The sequence below is a fragment of the Haliotis rufescens genome, unplaced genomic scaffold (assembly GCF_023055435.1).
Source record: "Haliotis rufescens isolate VD_foot unplaced genomic scaffold, xgHalRufe1.0.p SCAF_3, whole genome shotgun sequence".
In the NCBI taxonomy this organism is placed as follows: Eukaryota; Metazoa; Mollusca; class Gastropoda; order Lepetellida; family Haliotidae; genus Haliotis; species Haliotis rufescens.
In genome coordinates this window covers 54,371,852-54,390,365 of record NW_025964001.1, presented here as the reverse complement: position 1 = coordinate 54,390,365, position 18,514 = coordinate 54,371,852, and the positions used below count along the sequence as shown (strand labels likewise).

General features: G+C 41.4%; 1 protein-coding gene across 3 annotated transcripts in view; it reads left to right on the top strand.

Moving 5' to 3' along the window:
- Window positions 1-18,514, top strand: part of LOC124116144 (brain acid soluble protein 1-like) — an 85,306-nt gene that overhangs the window by 19,442 nt on the left and 47,350 nt on the right. For 2 of the 3 annotated variants that reach the window (XR_006858077.2, XM_046477366.2), the window contains exon 2: window positions 17,500-17,531. The gene's annotated coding sequence lies outside the window, so the exon portion shown is untranslated. Of the gene's footprint in view, window positions 1-17,112; window positions 17,253-17,499; window positions 17,532-18,514 lie in introns of those variants that run through there. The other variant, XR_006858078.2, reaches the window with a different exon arrangement.

Sequence of the window (18,514 nt, the reverse complement as noted above, 5' to 3'; positions counted from 1 at the left end):
TGCATGCACGTCGCTATATAAGTGCAATAATCTTGGACGCAACGTTAAACCCAATTTCACACCAACTCATTTTCTGTCACCTCAATCCAGTGTTTTTCACCACATTCGACATGTCAATCATGTCTTTATACATTATTAAGTGTACAGGTGATAGTGCCTGTGTGCGAATGGCGCTGGTGAGAATTAGTGTATTGAAAAAACTGGTGTCATATATTACGCCGCTTAATTTTCACTCAGAAAGCTTCAGGCTGCCCTGGGCAGAAGCTCTGATCTGTAACAGAACTCCAGAATGAAAAATACATTAATAAAACATAAAGACTTTATTCATTGTACACAGTTTGATTTGAGTGATATTTTGGCATGAGCATCCAGATGTTTTTCCGAATTGTTTTTTTTTCCCTTTACTTTGTAATTGATGTAGTGCAGCATTAGAAATTAACTTAATGGCTGTGTATAGAGCCCTGCAGACAAGTACTCAGCAACATTTATCAGCCCTAATGAACACATATGAAGCCTAAGTTAATGTGTTAACGTGGATGAGGCAACACTTGCTTTTTTGTTTAATTTTCGGATTAAACTGACTGGATTTAAAAATACAATCAGAAAAGAAACGTTTTTGATTTAGTTAGCTTATTCGACTTGATCTGTGATTAGAAGGATGTTAAGATGCAACTACAAAAATTATACCATATTAAAGACTAATAACTTAATTCAAGCATTTTTTATGTAATCTCTGGTCATCTGCAATCCTCTTTTAATGAGAACAACGCCTTCTCAGAAGTAAATACATATACATGTATGTTCCTGAAAAATATGAAACATCATGCATTTTAAAGAGTACCAATATTCTCCCCCCCCCCCCCCCCCCCCCCCCCCAACGAAACCAATTGACTCAAACAACTTCAAACTAAATAAAAATGATATTGATATGATATTTTTGTTTTACTAATTGGATACAGTTGGGTGGTGCATCAAAATTAAAGACATTGTATAATGGAATATAAGAATATAAGCCAGGAAATAAGATCTAGTTGTATTTGTCCACCTTGAAGTGACTTAGCCTATTGTGACTTCCTGTAGAATGAGGAGGGGGCACGGGTGGCCCAGTCGTCTAAGGCGCCGCGATTTGCTGTGCAGAGTTGCGTCCCTTGGGCACGCCAGAAACCTATGATTGTGGGTTCGAATCCCGGTTCGCCCCGATTATGTTACTAGGTTTGTCAGCACCATACCCCTGCATCACTTCGGGCTTTCCTCCCACATTAAGCTGACACGCCGTGATATAACTGGAAAACTGTTAAAAGCGGCGTTAAACCAAACTCACTCACACTGTAGAATGAGGACTCTGGAACAAAGTTATGTCTCTTGAATAAAACGCAGAATAGGTGGTCCAGGTGGTTTAAGGGAACTGCAAATCACTGTCTAGAAATCTGTCCCTTTGGCACACCAGAAACCTATGATTGTGGGTTTGAATCCCGGTTCGCCCCGATTATGTTTCTAGGTTTGTCAGCACCATACCTGTACACGTGGGATTGACCAAAGTGGTAAACTTCTGAGACCTGCATCACTCTGGGCTTTCCTCCTTTAGTGTGCTGACAGTACTGTTTTTCACTCACTCACTTTCAATGTAATGATCACAAGAAATCCTGTAATTCTTGGAGAGCATCCATCTTAAATCAACATCATGTTACGTGCCAAACTGCCCATGGATCCAGGAGATTTCAATGAATCTTTAAACTAGGAATCGCACAAAAAGAATCTGTTCTACTGGCTTGAACAGCTTTTAAAAGAATTACTGGCAAAATAAAACCACAAGTCTATTTCCCTGTCTCTGCAACAAACACCGGCTCTGGCATCATCTCACAAACCATGGGAGATTCACCCCATGAAAATAAAAATGTTAAAAATATTACCTCCAACACTTGGTGCAGAGAAAGTGAAAGTTAACCCTCGATATCCACCATTGATCTTCAATGAAAGTATGTTTCCCCCAGTCTGAATTATAGGGGTTAAGATATGTGGTAATGGCATCCTACCTGGTAGTGTTCTGCTAGGGTAACTTGCAGGCGCAGCCATGCAAAAAAAACCATCAAATCTTGTCTGAAGATTTGCCAGGGAAACTGAACTGCACGGAGCGAACATTAAACTGTAAAAACATTAGTATTTGTACGGTTTGTGTTGTAGTATTGAAACTGAACCAAAACCCTAATCAGAGCTGTTGACTTGAACAGAAAGGCCCTCATGGAGGATTTGCATCAGGTCATTTTCATTCTGTTGAAACTGGAAGGTTCTTAGGTTTATTTCTTTTGGAGTTTTTCTTTGGTTAAATTGCATCAAATGTACATGGGTTGATTGATAAATGTATTTTTTTTTGTCTCATATATGTGACTTTGACTTGGTAAATAGAACGTTTCTTTTGTTGTAGTTTGTAAATAATTCAAATTTAGGTCTTATATTTCTGAATGGAGGTACTAGGGGGAAGGAAGCTAGTTGGCATGTTGCTGCCTTGTTTTGTCTTATGATGGTGTCGGGGATGGTCGGGTAGCCTAGTGGTTAAAGCGTTCGCTCGTCATGCCGAAGACCTGGGTTCGAATCCCGACATGGGACCCAATGTGTGAAGCCCATTTCTTGTGTCCCCCGCCGTGATATTGCTGGAATATTGCTAAAAGGGGCGTAAAACCAAACACTCACTCACTCACTGAGGCAAACACAGCAGGGCCTTAATTCAAATCCAGATTGTGCTTTGTGAAATTCCAGCTTGCTTTGGAATGGGTGGTGAATGCAGCCATTTACACCTTTGGAGATATATTTTGTGCTGTTGAATTCAAACTTGAGGAACATGGATGATGGTTGATTTTCTTCAGTCCATCATTGAAGTCCCCATCTTAGCAGCCAAGCCCACTAAGTCAATGTTTATGTGCAATATGTGAAACTGTTCATGATGAAGAGCATTACGTTCTAGATTGCAACATATATGAAATTGACAGAAATGAATTATTTGAAAAGCTAAATAATGACTCTGATCCTTTCAAAAACATCCGAATGATATACAATTCCTTTTCATAATGTCAATTGATGTCCCAAACTGTAGCAATAGTATCTATTCTCTTCATTCAATTTTGCCTGATATAATATGTACCGCTACAATATTGGCGATCATATCATATTTTATTCTTCTTTTGTCGGGCGGGCGGGTAGCCTAGTGGTTAAAGCGTTTGCTCGTCACGCTGAAGACCCGGGTTCGAATCCCGACATGGGTACAATGTGTGAAGCCCATTTCTGGTGTCCCCCACCGTGATATTGCTGGAATATTGCTAACAGCGGCATAAAACCAAACTCACTCACTCGCTCTTGTTTTGTCTTTGTAATGTAGCATGTTTAATCTGTCTCAAATATAAGATGTTCTTTGCAATAAATATCTGATCTTATCTCATAGGGTTAAGGCTTCGCAGCATGTGCAATTGCGACATCTGTCAAATTCTTGAAAATGGAGTGAAGCCTGCCACATGTCACGCCACTGGGACCCTGAGGATCATGTGGGGACCCTCAAATTTATAACTTGGATTCCCTCGACTTGAAAATAGATAGACCCAGCTAAATCCCTGCATTCATACCCTGCAGTGCCAGATAGGCAGCTGTAATTCACTCCCTGAGGAATGTGGGATGGATCTGTGGTTGTCTTTTAGTCCAGCACTCTGGATGATTTGAGTCTGCACGTGTGTCTGTGGCAGTGTTAGGAGATGCATCATGCAAGGCAGATGGTTCCTAATTCAGCATGGCCAGTGTGGAACTGCAACATGGTGGCCATGTTTTGAGGATGTGCTACATCACTATTAGGAACCTAGGAGGCATCTAGTATTGGGACCAGTGTCTGGTTCTTGACCTGGGAGGTATCTAGTATTGGGACCAGTGTCTGGTTCTTGACCTGGGAGGCATCTAGTATTGGGACCAGTGTCTGGTTCTTGACCTGGGCGGCATCTAGTATTGGGACCAGTGTCTGGTTCTTGACCTGGGAGGCATCTAGTATTGGGACCAGTGTCTGGTTCTTGACCTGGGAGGCATCTAGTATTGGGACCAGTGTCTGGTTCTTGACCTGGGCGGCATCTAATATTGGGACCAGTGTCTGGTTCTTGACCTAGGAGGCATCTAGTATTGGGACAAGTGTCTGGTTCTTGACCTGAGAGGCATCTAGTATTTGTACCAGTGTCTGGTTCTTGACCTGGGAGGCATCTAGTATTGGGACCAGTGTCTGGTTCTTGACCTGGGAGGCATCTAGTATTGGGACCAGTGTCTGGTTCTTGACCTGGGAGGCATCTAGTATTGGGACCAGTGTCTGGTTCTTGACCTGGGCGGCATCTAGTATTGGGACCAGTGTCTGGTTCTTGACCTGGGCGGCATCTAATATTGGGACCAGTGTCTGGTTCTTGACCTAGGAAGACCGCCTCCGTGGTCTTGTGGTAGAGCGTCCGCCCGGAGAGCGGAAGGTCCAGGGTTCGATCCCGGGCCGCGTCATACAAAAAGACGTTAAAAGATTGTACTTGTTGTTACCCTCTCTGGCGCTCGGCATTAAGGGGCTAAAACAAGGACTGGTCGGCTCGGAGTCCGTATACTGTGTCTGAGTGGGGTATTGATGTTAAACTGCGGCATGGTATCTCAGTGAGCTAGCACTATAAATCGGCATCAGTCCGGACTAGTACAAGCAGCCACACACACACATACACGTGCATGCACATCGCTATATAAGTGCAATAATCTTGGACGCGACGTTAAACCCAATTTCACCTCACCTTCTTGACCTAGGAGGCATCTAGTATTGGGACCAGTGTTTGGTTCTTGACCTAGGAGGCATCTAGTATTGGGACAAGTGTCAGGTTCTTGACCTGGGAGGCATCTAGTATTGGGACAAGTGTCTGGTTCTTGACCTGGGAGGCATCTAGTATTGGGACCAGTGTCTTGTTCTTGACCTGGGAGGCATCTAGTATTGGGACCAGTGTCTAGTTCTTGATCTAGGAGGCATCTAGTACTGGCATCTGATGACCACTACTGAGTAGGTTTAATGTAAAAGATGTGTGACCACATGGTAAGATATCTCTCTTGTATCTCACCTGGCTGATAATTCACAATTCTACTAGCAGTTCCAGAAATTGTTTTGAGTATTTACTCACATGTTATCATTGGTTATTTAGTTTTTTAAGGGTGTTGGATATATTGTTAATACCTTAGGTCCACACTACTGAGTATTTTTAAACCAATAAAGATATATTTTGAAAATTAACTGGACAGTTTTGCATTGCAATCTTTGCCTACACATATGAATTTGTTTTGATGCTGTATGTGGCACAGTTGTCGTCCCAGTGGCATTGTTTGGTGCCCTCAAACAGCAAGTCATGTGACCTGCACTTGACCTGGGTGCCGTTGTACAAAGCGATCTTAGCGCTAAGGTGATCGTAACTCCCATACCTAACATAGACTTACGACAGTGCATGTGCGTGCGTGAGTATGGTTTTACGCCGCTTTTAGCAATATTCCAGCAATATCACGGCTGAGGACACCAGAAATGGGCTTCACACATTGTACCCATGTGGGGAATCGAACCCGGGTGTTCAGCGTGACGAGCGAACGCTTTAACCAGTAGGCTACCCGACCACCCCGTTACGACAGTCGTAGCGCTAAGGTTGTTTTGTACAACGGCACCCAGATACTTTGCAGGCTACCTTGATCTGAAAGTAGTGTCACTGAATTACAAAAATGTAGCATAAAATCTCTTTCATCCTCAAACAAAATTATGTGTGCACTTATTTTTCGATCTGTTCTGCAATGGAATGTTTTCTGAAATATTTTCTTATCTTAGTGTAATTTTTAATTTTGACTTTTTAAGTTACATTTTCCTAACAAACAACCCCTTATTTTGGTACTACCAGGGTGCCCTTTGTGCAAAGTGATCTAAGCGCTAAGGTGATCATAACTCCTTAACCTTAACATAGACTTACGACAGTCACAGCGCTCAGGTTCTTTTGTACAACGGCACACAGATTCAAGTCTTTGAATGGCATTTGGAAGTGATACACATAAGAGACTTTATGAATGTCAACTTGTTTATTATGAGAACCACAACGTTTCGGAGTATAATCTTACTCCTTCATCCATCATCAGGTGAATGAAGGCCAGGATGCAGAGAGCATGGATAAGTACATGTGAAAACAACAAACGTAATAAGACAACAGAGGTGGAAACATTAACAAGCAAAGCCAACAGCCAATTAGCGCTGATTGGTGATTAGCAATGAACAAATGGAAGCCAGGAGTTAAATTGTTACTGATAGTAATAAACAATGGACAAATAGAAGCCAGTGGTCAAAATAGTTTTAAAAATGGAGTAGATACTCATTCACATTGAAACTAAATGGATTCTAATATGTAGAAAACCCATACAGGATGTTTCCAAACATTAATCGCAAATTGAAACATATATATTTCCAAGTGTCCTCTGTCAGAAAAGTAAACGGCAGCTACCATTAACCAATTAGCCTACGATGTGAACCAGGCAATGTTCGATGTGAACCAGGCTGTGTTAGACATTTGTCATTCTCCGGAAGCTTTACACAGTATACAAGTGAATACTTGTACCAAGTGTTTTCCAAGATGAAAGTTATTGAGGCCATATGCCTTAACTAAGCAGTAAATATCCCCCCAGTAAACAGATGTGGACCATGTGTACAGCTCCTACTGCCAAGGCTCAGCTTGTGTTTTGAGTAAGTACTCTGGTTAGCCATGTGAATAAGCTATTTCACTCTCATTATTTTGAAAGGTTGACATTTGGTTAGTTTTGAAATGTTACTTGTTGGTCTGACAGTATATTGCACAGGTCAGAGTTTGGTATTTGGAAAGGTTGTATTGTGTGAAAATGTTTTCACTGGAGTGTCTGGAGGTGGAGGCTGTTGTCTGGTTTACTGGTTGGAGGCAGTTGTCTGGTTTACTGGTTGGAAGCAGTTGTCTGGTTTACTGGTTGGAAGCAGTTGTCTGGTTTACTGGTTGGAGGCTGTTGTCTGGTTTACTGGTTGGAGGCTGTTGTCTGGTTTACTGGTTGGAGGCTGTTGTCTGGTTTACTGGTTGGAGGCTGTTGTCTGGTTTACTGGTTGGAAGCAGTTGTCTGGTTTACTGGTTGAAAGCTGTTGTCTGGTTTACTGGTTGGAAGCAGTTGTCTCGTTTACTGGTTGGAGGCTGTTGTCTCGTTTACTGGTTGGAGGCTGTTGTCTGGTTTACTGGTTGGAAGCAGTTGTCTGGTTTACTGGTTGAAAGCTGTTGTCTGGTTTACTGGTTGGAAGCAGTTGTCTGGTTTACTGGTTGGAGGCTGTTGTCTGGTTTACTGGTTGAAAGCTTTTGTCTGGTTTACTGGTTGGAGGCTGTTGTCTCGTTTACTGGTTGGAAGCAGTTGTCTCGTTTACTGGTTGGAGGCTGTTGTCTGGTTTACTGGTTGAAAGCTATTGTCTGGTTTACTGGTTGAAAGCTTTTGTCTGGTTTACTGGTTGGAGGCTGTTGTCTGGTTTACTGGTTGAAAGCTATTGTCTGGTTTACTGGTTGGAAGCAGTTGTCTGGTTTACTGGTTGGAGGCTGTTGTCTGGTTTACTGGTTGGAGGCTGTTGTCTGGTTTACTGGTTGAAAGCTGTTGTCTGGTTTACTGGTTGGAAGCAGTTGTCTGGTTTACTGGTTGGAGGCTGTTGTCTGGTTTACTGGTTGGAAGCTGTTGTCTGGTTTACTGATTGGAGGCTGTTGTCTGGTTTACTGGTTGAAAGCTGTTGTCTGGTTTACTGGTTGAAGGCTGTTGTCTGGTTTACTGGTTGGAGGCTGTTGTCTGGTTTACTGGTTGAAAGCTGTTGTCTGGTTTACTGGTTGGAGGCTGTTGTCTGGTTTACTGGTTGGAGGCTGTTGTCTGGTTTACTGGTTGGAGGCTGTTGTCTGGTTTACTGGTTGGAGGCTGTTGTCTGGTTTACTGGTTGGAAGCAGTTGTCTGGTTTACTGGTTGGAGGCTGTTGTCTGGTTTACTGTTCGGAAGCAGTTGTCTGGTTTACTGGTTGGAGGCTGTTGTCTGGTTTACTGGTTGGAGGCTGTTGTCTGGTTTACTGGTTGAAAGCTTTTGTCTGGTTTACTGGTTGGAGGCTGTTGTCTCGTTTACTGGTTGGAAGCAGTTGTCTGGTTTACTGGTTGGAAGCAGTTGTCTGGTTTACTGGTTGGAGGCTGTTGTCTGGTTTACTGGTTGGAGGCTGTTGTCTGGTTTACTGGTTGAAAGCTATTGTCTGGTTTACTGGTTGAAAGCAGTTGTCTGGTTTACTGGTTGGAGGCTGTTGTCTGGTTTACTGGTTGAAAGCTATTGTCTGGTTTACTGGTTGAAAGCTTTTGTCTGGTTTACTGGTTGGAGGCTGTTGTCTGGTTTACTGGTTGAAAGCTATTGTCTGGTTTACTGGTTGGAAGCAGTTGTCTGGTTTACTGGTTGAAAGCTCTTGTCTGGTTTCCTGGTTGGAAGCAGTTGTCTGGTTTACTGGTTGGAGGCTGTTGTCTGGTTTACTGGTTGGAGGCTGTTGTCTGGTTTACTGGTTGAAAGCTGTTGTCTGGTTTACTGGTTGGAAGCAGTTGTCTGGTTTACTGGTTGGAGGCTGTTATCTGGTTTACTGGTTGAAAGCTGTTGTCTGGTTTACTGGTTGAAGGCTGTTGTCTGGTTTACTGGTTGGAGGCTGTTGTCTGGTTTACTGGTTGAAAGCTGTTGTCTGGTTTACTGGTTGAAGGCTGTTATCTGGTTTACTGGTTGAAAGCTGTTGTCTGGTTTACTGGTTGGAGGCTGTTATCTGGTTTACTGGTTGAAAGCTGTTGTCTGGTTTACTGGTTGAAGGCTGTTATCTGGTTTACTGGTTGAAAGCTGTTGTCTGGTTTACTGGTTGGAGGCTGTTGTCTGGTTTACTGGTTGGAGGCTGTTGTCTGGTTTACTGGTTAAAAGCTGTTGTCTGGTTTACTGGTTGGAGGCTGTTGTCTAGTTTACTGGTTGGAGGCTGTTGTCTGGTTTACTGGTTGGAAGCAGTTGTCTGGTTTACTGGTTGGAGGCTGTTGTCTGGTTTACTGGTTGGAGGCTGTTGTCTGGTTTACTGGTTGGAGGCTGTTGACTGGTATACGGGTTGAAAGCTGTTGTCTGGTTTACTGGTTGGAAGCAGTTGTCTGGTTTACTGGTTGGAAGCTGTTGTCTGGTTTACTGGTTGGAAGCAGTTGTCTGGTTTACTGGTTGGAGGCTGTTGTCTGGTTTACTGGTTGGAGGCTGTTGTCTGGTTTACTGATTGGAGGCTGTTGTCTGGTTTACTGGTTGGAAGCAGTTGTCTGGTTTACTGGTTGGAGGCTGTTGTCTGGTTTACTGGTTGGAGGCAGTTGTCTTGTTTACTGGTGGGACCAAGTGTAAAACCCAACTCACTCACTCACTACATTCAAAGCTGTGTTAAACCCAACTAGACAAGAAATAAGTTCAATTAATATCAACAGTAGAATGGCAGATCGAAAACCTGGGTAATTATAAAGTCTTGAAATGCATTTTGATTGAGGAGAAAGATGGTACTTAAGTTCTTTTTATAGAAAATAGATGATGTTGGCTTCTCTCCTTGATCTCGGATTCAGTGTTGAACACAGCCAAGGCTCCAGTGATCCTAACCACTTTCATCAACAGATGAGGTCATATCCTAAATGTTCGTTTAAACATTATCCAGACTTGTGACAGATTTCAAGTTAATGAGGCCTTGAACAAACATGGCCATCTGCCTCCTAATTTATTCCAATCAAGAGTGTTGGTTTCTGAATCTTCCATGAATCCTCCTCTCCTTGTAATAGTTCCTCTCATAAGCTGAAAAATCAATATCTGGAGGAGTCAAAAAGATCAAGGTTGTTGGGTCTTTGTCATCGTATTCTTTGCAAACACTCTGAAGCCTATGTCAAGAGAGTGTAGTCTCTCATCCCAGTTTGGCATTTCAGGATTGGCAGGGCATGTTTAGCACAGCAAGACACTCGATGAAATTATCGCAATTATTGTGAAATTTAGGAACAGGGTTCATGATAAAGTTGTCAGATTATTGTGAATTGCAGGATTAGCTCGTTTATGCAGAGGATGTTGATACTTGTTCTTAATGACCCATATTGTTCCTCGAAATGAAATTCATCCCACTCCAGAAAGCATTAAGAAATTTTATTGGTATTAATGGTTAAAATTAATCGCGTCATATTTGATTCAGCTATTGACTGTTCTTGTTGGAGTCATATTTTAAGACTAAAACATACGTGAAGTTTTATTGGACAAGCAAATTACTGGTTTTAACTATAATAAATTACCGTTTTACAGCGGTTGTTTTACAGTATCCATGGTAACAGATGAAAAGTAGTCATGTGATCAGGATATTTTTATATTTTATTTTTACTAATAATGTACATTAATTTTGAATGCTGTTATGTGAAAAAAAACATTAGTATAATATTGCCAACAAACAGTTTCAAACCTGGTTTGTTTTTTTCAATGAAGGATGTCTATTCTATTGTTTAAGTACCATATTTTCTAGAGTATTGTGTGCACATCTGTGTATAAAAGGGTGCACTATACACACCATCATGAGTTTTAATGGTTTTTTACCCCAACTCAAAGACATTACCGTCAGCATGTAACACTTGAAATACCATGTCAACAAATCCGTACTGGAGTAAACAATGTAATCTTGTAATTACACTGTGTGGTTATAAAAAGTGTTCATTGTATATCTGGACTTATGTTTGTAACTTATTTCATTAATATTATTCAAAATTCCTTTTAATACTGTTTTAATTAATTTCGGCAAAATCATGTGTGAAGCGATCGGAAGATCGCACAACTCACCGTTATTAACAGCAACCACAGTCAGATTACCACTATTGACGCCTTGAAATGAAACATTTGTTGACGAAGAAGGGAAACATATATCTTAAATGCCATACTTTCACTCATTAAAAGTCATATTTGTTGTAGTTTGTCAAATTGTTCTAGCTGACAGAAATAACCGGCAATCGTAATCAGCTGCACTGAAGTGCTACTTATTATTTTAAATATATTTAATTAAAGCTGCAACTATAATAACCTGATATTGGAATATATTATTCCTGATAAAAAAAATAGTTTCAGATACAATTTTACCCAATCCTTGCATTAAAATCCTTTAAAGTTATATCTTTGGGTAAGTTTTTACCGAATCACCGGTAGATTCCAAGAAAGCTGTTTCCGGCTTAGTTTACAAGAAAATACGCAAGGTAATCTTAATCCCTGGATGTAACAGAATGCCTAGCAGAATAAAACATACAATACAAACGGTAGATGAACACGTCTGGTGATTTTGTATCTCAAATTTCAAATTTGTACTGACCAAGTTTCTTATCACCTGTTCGTTTACCGGAATTTGCTGAAGGAGTACGATGTATTTTTTTCTGCGCAAAATATTTATTTTTTTCTTTTCCAAAATACTGAATATGCTAGAGGAGGGTGTGCATTTTCTGCGCAAAATATTTATTTTTTTCTTTTCCAAAATACTGAATATGCTAGAGGAGGGTGTGCATTATACTTGGGTACGCACTATACTCAAGAAAATATGTTAATCTTAAATTTCAATTAGATTTACTGATGAGGTAGTGATTTGAGAACTCAACAGCATTATCACAGTTGCATGTGTGATAATGTCGAAATAATCTGTAATCTGTCATCACGTCCTTATTGTGACTCATAGCACTTGCATATGAAATATTCATGTAAGAGTGTTGGCCATACAGAGGAATCGCTGATGTGTATTTTCTCAGAAGAGCAAGACACAATGTGGTGTGACACTTGTAACAAGCCTTGCTGAGATAGCAGTGTGATTATCACCTGAGTGTATGGGAAGATATGTCGTATCATATACTCCCTGATGTCAGATCTAGGCTGGCCATGACAGATATGTAGTTCTGATGATATGGATATTTGTAATGTGGTCCAGAACTGAATCATCAACCCATTATCTATTTGATCTGTGACCCCCCCCCCCCTCCCCCTCCCAATTGAATACACTTATTAAAATATGGTTCTAATGATATGATAGACTTCTTGTTAGACTTAAGGCACAACTGGTTTTGTGTGGACTAAAAAAAATAATTCCTTGAAATGCCAATATTGGCTGACCTCACACCACACACTTCGACTTTTTCAACAGATGACTCCTTCACTGTCCACCAACTGTACACGTAGATTTAGATTAAAATTTGTGTCATAAGAATATTAATATTACATATACATGTTAATTACACAGGAATATCTTGTCAGTGACTTTTATGAAATAAAATGATGAAATGATTTATCCAGATTTTTGATATATCCAGATGATGAATTTTGGAAATAAGTGGGTAAATGTTTTCATATGTAAATTTCAAGATTAGCATAAATGAAATATCACTGTCAAGATGGGTTGTGAAGCAGAAGGTCATGGATGATGCCCTAGTTTCAAGGCGATAATGATTGTGCCGAGAGCATTATTCCCGAGTTGAATACAGGCGTGAGAATCAATAAATGTTTTAAATGGAATTTGACAATTAAGTCAATTATCCTGACATGACCATCATGAATAATGGATTATGGAAGCATAAAGGCAAATAGAGCCAACGGGAATGAAGGGATGCTGGCCATTATCGAGTCTGTTCATGTGAATTTTGTTGCTTTTGATTAGCAGAATTGTTGTTTTTTTAGCTTTTTAAAATAGCTCTATGAGTGTGCCTTTTTTAATTGAATTGACAGCTTTTGATTAACCTGTTTTTGGTTATGCTGCAACAACATCTTTGTGGTGTCTGACATTGTTGTAATCTTGGTCCTGCATTGTTTGTGGGTACAGTGTTGACAGTGGAATTGAACACAGGTTGCCAAAGGGTCCAAGGTCCCTCAGATACCTGGATCCACCTGGATCCACCCATCTTGGGTTCAATTCTCAATTTTGTTTGTGATCAACCAAGGCTTGTGCACTTCACCCAAGTGGAAACTGTGTCCCTTTGATTTCCTCCCACATGAAGCTGACACTCTTACTAATATACCATTAAAGACTCAACTGATGACTCCATAAGCTATTGGCAGAGCAACATGAGTTATCAATTTAGTGTTGGAAGTGGACAAGTAACTTCAGTCACAGCAGTAAACATCCTATGTTAAAGAGATCACAGCTTTTCCTTGAGTGATAAGACTCGCCATCCTACTGATACCAGCATTTGACATGTCCCTTATTGAAGCACTTAGCCCATATCCCCAGTGGGTCACCCTAGCGCCGTGGGATCAGTATCTGTGGAACCAATCCCCCCCCCCGCCACACACACACACACACACAAACTGCATGAGTGGAACACCTTCTGGACAACCTTGGATCTCCTCAATAACTGTAAATCTAATCCATCAGAGTACCCTACGTCCCAAGTGGGTCACCCTAACCTGGGAGAAGCATCTAAACTAGACCACCATGTTGACCCCATTTGAGTCAACCTTGCCTTTCCTCTCTGCAGATATAAATCTGCTCCACTGAAGAGCTCACTTCCATAGCAGGTCACTCTAACCCTGTGATCAGTGGATAGGTTGACCATTGTCTGGAGAACCCTGGCTCCACCCCTGCTGCAGACAGATCTGTGCTCTGTTGAAATACCCCACATTGCTAGTGGGTCACTCTAACCCTGTGAGCAGTGGTTAGGTTGACCATTGTCTGGAGAACCCTGGCTCTACCCCTGCTGCAGACAGATCTGTGCTCTTTTGAAATACCCCACATTGCTAGTGGGTCACTCTAACCCTGTGAGCAGTGGATAGGTTGACCATTGTCTTGAGAACACTGGCACTACCCCTGCTGCAGACAGATCTGTGTGCCGTGGAAGTACCCCACATTGCTAGTGGGTCACCCTAACCCTGTGATCAGTGGATAGGTTGATTATTATCTGGAGAACCCTGCCTCTACCCCTGTGCTCCGCGGAAGTACCCCACATTGCTAGAGGGTCACCCTAACCCTGTGAGAAGTGGATAGGTTCATTATTATCTGGAGAACCCTACCTCTACCCTTCCATCTGTGCTCCAAAGAAGTTCCCCACATTGCTAGTGGGTCACCCTAACCCTGTGAGCAGCATCTGTGGAACCAGGCCACCATGCTGACCCCCTTCTGGACAACCTTGGGGCTGCCCCCTCCCCCTGCTGTGTCTAGCATCATTTTCTGGTCTGGTGCACATGATTGTGGCAGCAGCCAAAGCAGACAAAGACAGCCTCTGCCTCATTAGCAACTTGTCACGTTACACATGCACACTTGATGTACAGTGAGTCATTCCACACCATGGGTCCTGCAGGGGCTACCTTCAGTGGTTTACCAAAGGTTCCCAGTTGCTTCCTGTTACATTATTTAAGATTTTCTTTATGCAGTTTCTCCTGTTGAGGCTGCTGAAATGGGGATCAGGTGGTCATAATGGGTATTCAGGGGAATAGTACCTAATAAGTAACTTCAGGAGAGATCTTCACTGTGTAATAATTGTCTTTGTGCTGCTGTAGAGTGCTTTAATTACCCAGGTCCAGGCCCCATGGGGATTCTGGGAAGGAGGGGTTCCTAGTACGCTGTGCATGCCATACAGGCAGATGGAGGATCAGGTGGTTACAGTCTGTGTGTCATCATACCCTAGTGGCATGGATTGTTGCTCGTGCTGTCAACCACTGGTTTATGCGGTCCAGATTCGGGTATTTAAGGGCAGCCATGATATATGCGTTTCTCAGATAGCATTGTCTACTGCCTATCTTCTATAATTCATAAGTAATTTAAGACTAATAATTTAACACTTCTTACCAACATTTTTAATGAGGCCACACTGAGAAAAGCTCCCAGGACAATTGACTGATTTTAATTTTATACCCATTGTTGCTCTTTGCAGCAATCTCGTCTGCAAGGCCAAATTAACCACCTTCACTAGGTCACCAGCAACCTCTGTCGGTTGAAAGAGGTGACCAGATAGATGATCAGGGTCAGTGACTTGGTTTCAGAGCGTGTCATCATATCCCCAGGGTGTGGTTGTCATTCACAATATCAATCACTGGATTGCCTGGTCCAGACTCGAATATATACAGGCCACTGTCATATAGCTGGAACATTGCTGTGTGCTGTGTTAAACAAAAATAAAAAAAACCTCGATCAACTTTTGAGAAACGACAGGTACTGGGTTCTACTCCTGAATATACACAGGAAACATCAGAATTAGATCTAACAGAAATGTTCTAAAATATTAATAGTTTGGCAACTTCTTAACTGGATCAGTAAGGAAAAGGATATTGTTCAGATGGGGAAAATCTATTTTTCCAACTTCAAGATGCTGAGAAAGCTGCCAGCACAGCATCTCATGTGGCGATCCATTTCAGTCTGATTGTTTTGAATAGCTTTTAATATCAGTTGTTGAATTGCAACATAAGCCTGGCAGACCATGATGTATACTTGAGCACTTGAAACTCGGGCCATATCTGCTGATAACCCTTCTACTTGTAACAATTTTTGATTTAAGTAATTGTAAGTTTTTTCCGGGTGGTGCTTCTGCGTCACTCATCATTATCATCCTACACCATGACCTTTATCATGACCTTCATGACAGGAGACCACTGAATGGGGACAAGATGGCCAAAATGGCTGCCGAGTGTGGATAGTACTACAGCAAAGGCCTGTGAAGATCCGAGGTAGAATAGGTCTTCAGCAACCCATGCTTGCCGTAAAAGGCGACTATACTTGTCATAAGAGGCGACTAACGGGATCGGGTGGTCAGGCTCGCTGACTTGGTGGATGCATGTTATTTATCCGAATTGCGTGGTTCGATGCTCATCTTGTCAATCACTGGATTGTCTGGTCCAGACTCGATTACTTACAGACGGCTGTCATATAGCTGGAATATTGCTGAGTGCAGCGTTAAACAGGAAACAAACTACAGCAAAACTAAACTGTTTGCTCATCACAGCACAGATGATCCACTTTTAGGTCGTCTAAGGTGCTGCAATTCTCAATGCAGAGTTGCATCATTGGGCTTTCCTCCCACATTAAACTGACACGACGCGATATAACTGGAATACTGTTAAAAGCGGCATTAAACCCAACTCACTCACTCAATCCACTTTTAAGTTCAATTTGTGGAGCAAGTTTTTGATGTCCCCTGCTGCAATAAGGTTTAAATATTTCTGTCAGTGGTATGTAAAGCATACTCACTCCATCAGTGTTGCAACATGCTCATGGGGTTCACCAAGAAGGTACACGTCTAAGATCGGCGTCACTTCCACCTTTTATCCTACATGAAGCTGACATGCAATGATATATCTGAAAAAAATAGGAGACAACTATTGAACTGTATACACATGTTTAACTAATTTGCCATGAAGCTTATGATAATTCAGTTGGCATTATTGGAATACCAAAAGCAAAGCGATTACGACATGTCCAAGCAATCACACCCCACAAGGACACTCACAATATCCGGATCTAAACCTTGGGCTGTCGGGTAGCCTAGTGGTTAAAGCGTTTGCTCGTCACACCGAAGACCCGGGTTCGATTCCCCACATGGGTACAATGTGTGAAGTGTATATCTGGTGTTCCCCGCTGTGATTTTACTGGAATATTGCTAGCAGCGGCATAAGACGACACTCACTCAAATGGCATAAAACCACCCCAAGAACTTACTCATTCAGCATGGATGAACTTAAAATATGTACAGACCTTGAAAATGAAAATCCAGTCCATGATAATTTGGCTAGATTTCTTCAGGATATAGCTGAAAATGAAAGGATTCTCTGGATCACTTTATATATTTAAAGATAATTTAAAATATTTAAATATTTTCATTTCACAGACTAAATGTCTGTATGAACATGATGAAATATGTTGTAGTTGCATAAGTTCATGATATAAGAACACAAAATTAAATTAGATTTGTTCATAAAATCATAGATAAGAATGATAAGGAGAATGAATTATGAATATTAGGATTATGTTAGCAGTACAGAACTTAGGGGGTTAACTCTCCTTGTTGGTTGTAGATGTGTGGCTTGTACACACAGGAAACACAAAACTTCCTGTGCTTCAACATCATGTGACATATAGAGGAGGAAGATGAAGTAGAAAAAATGTGAACATTACACTCGGTACGAGATTATTCACGCTGAGATAACAAAACTATTGTCAGAGCTGAGCTGTTACTGTTTAGATTTGATGTGTGAGTATTCAAAATGTATTTAAAATGTTCATATTGAAATCCAAATGAATCAAACTTTTGTCTCAGGTGAGCAGTTGTTGAAAGGTGACGTAAGTGGGGCACAGCCCGATTGTCCAATACCAGTATATGTCAGGAAGGACTAGTTGAATTGAGGTCATGGTACCGTCCCCTGAAACGGTGTCTATATTTCAGTAATGTTCAATTATTATACTTGTAAATTTACTCAAAATTGCCTTTTGTTTTTCAGTCTTGCATCTTGAGAATTCCAGTTTAAAAAAGGTAAGTTCATCTCCATTTTCATGATGTGACATTGGTACCACATTGCCACTGTTTCATAACATCTTTAAGACCTGCTTACTGTAGGAAGGCTTTTTATCATGTATTGCCAAAAATATGTTATCGATCTGCCGCATTGTGCCCTGAAGATAAAACAGTGCAGCCAACCTGGCTGCCATGTTGAAATGTTTATCAACAAATGCCACTTGAATATCATCCTGATGGTAAGCACATGCTCGAAACCTGTGTTGGACAAAACAATTAACCTGCTTTTAAGTTATTTCATCTTAGCATCTTAAAATAGACCATGCTAGAGCAACAAAGCAGGACAGGTGGATCAACGCTCAGATATCAGGGCACCTGCTCCGAGGATCCTCTAACAATCAAATGACGCTAGCAATGGTACTAAACCCCCTAAATGACTTACAAACCTTTAAAGCACTAGGCATATATCTAATCAAAATAGGCCTTCTTGGCCGCATTTAAAAATAAAAGATGTCCCCCGCCCTGATATTGCTGGAATATTGCTAAAAGCGGCGTAAAAGCATACTCACTCACTCACTCACTAAAAATAAAAGTACAACAAACAAGCTGCCAATAAACCCTAAAATTCTAAACCTATAACAACACACAAACTCCTTTTAGTCCCCCCTCCCACTTTTGCATTGCATATTTCAAAATTCCAAATTTGTTCTCCAAATTAAGTAAGCAACCCTTAAAAGCCCCACCTAGGTTGCCTCACCTTTTCGGACATACCCTTTTCGACCAAACACCAAATGGCCTGGCGGGCCCATGCGCGAAATACGCATATGTTGGAAAGTGCATGTTAAATTCCTAATTTAAGTAAGTAAGTAAGGATCCTCCGCATCAGAGTACCAGGGCAATAAACTGCTCATGAATCTGGCAATGTTAAGTACTGGGGTTTAATCTCCTCTTTCTTTATCGCAAGGTGTATTCTCTGCATGGAACTATAACTGCACTCAAAT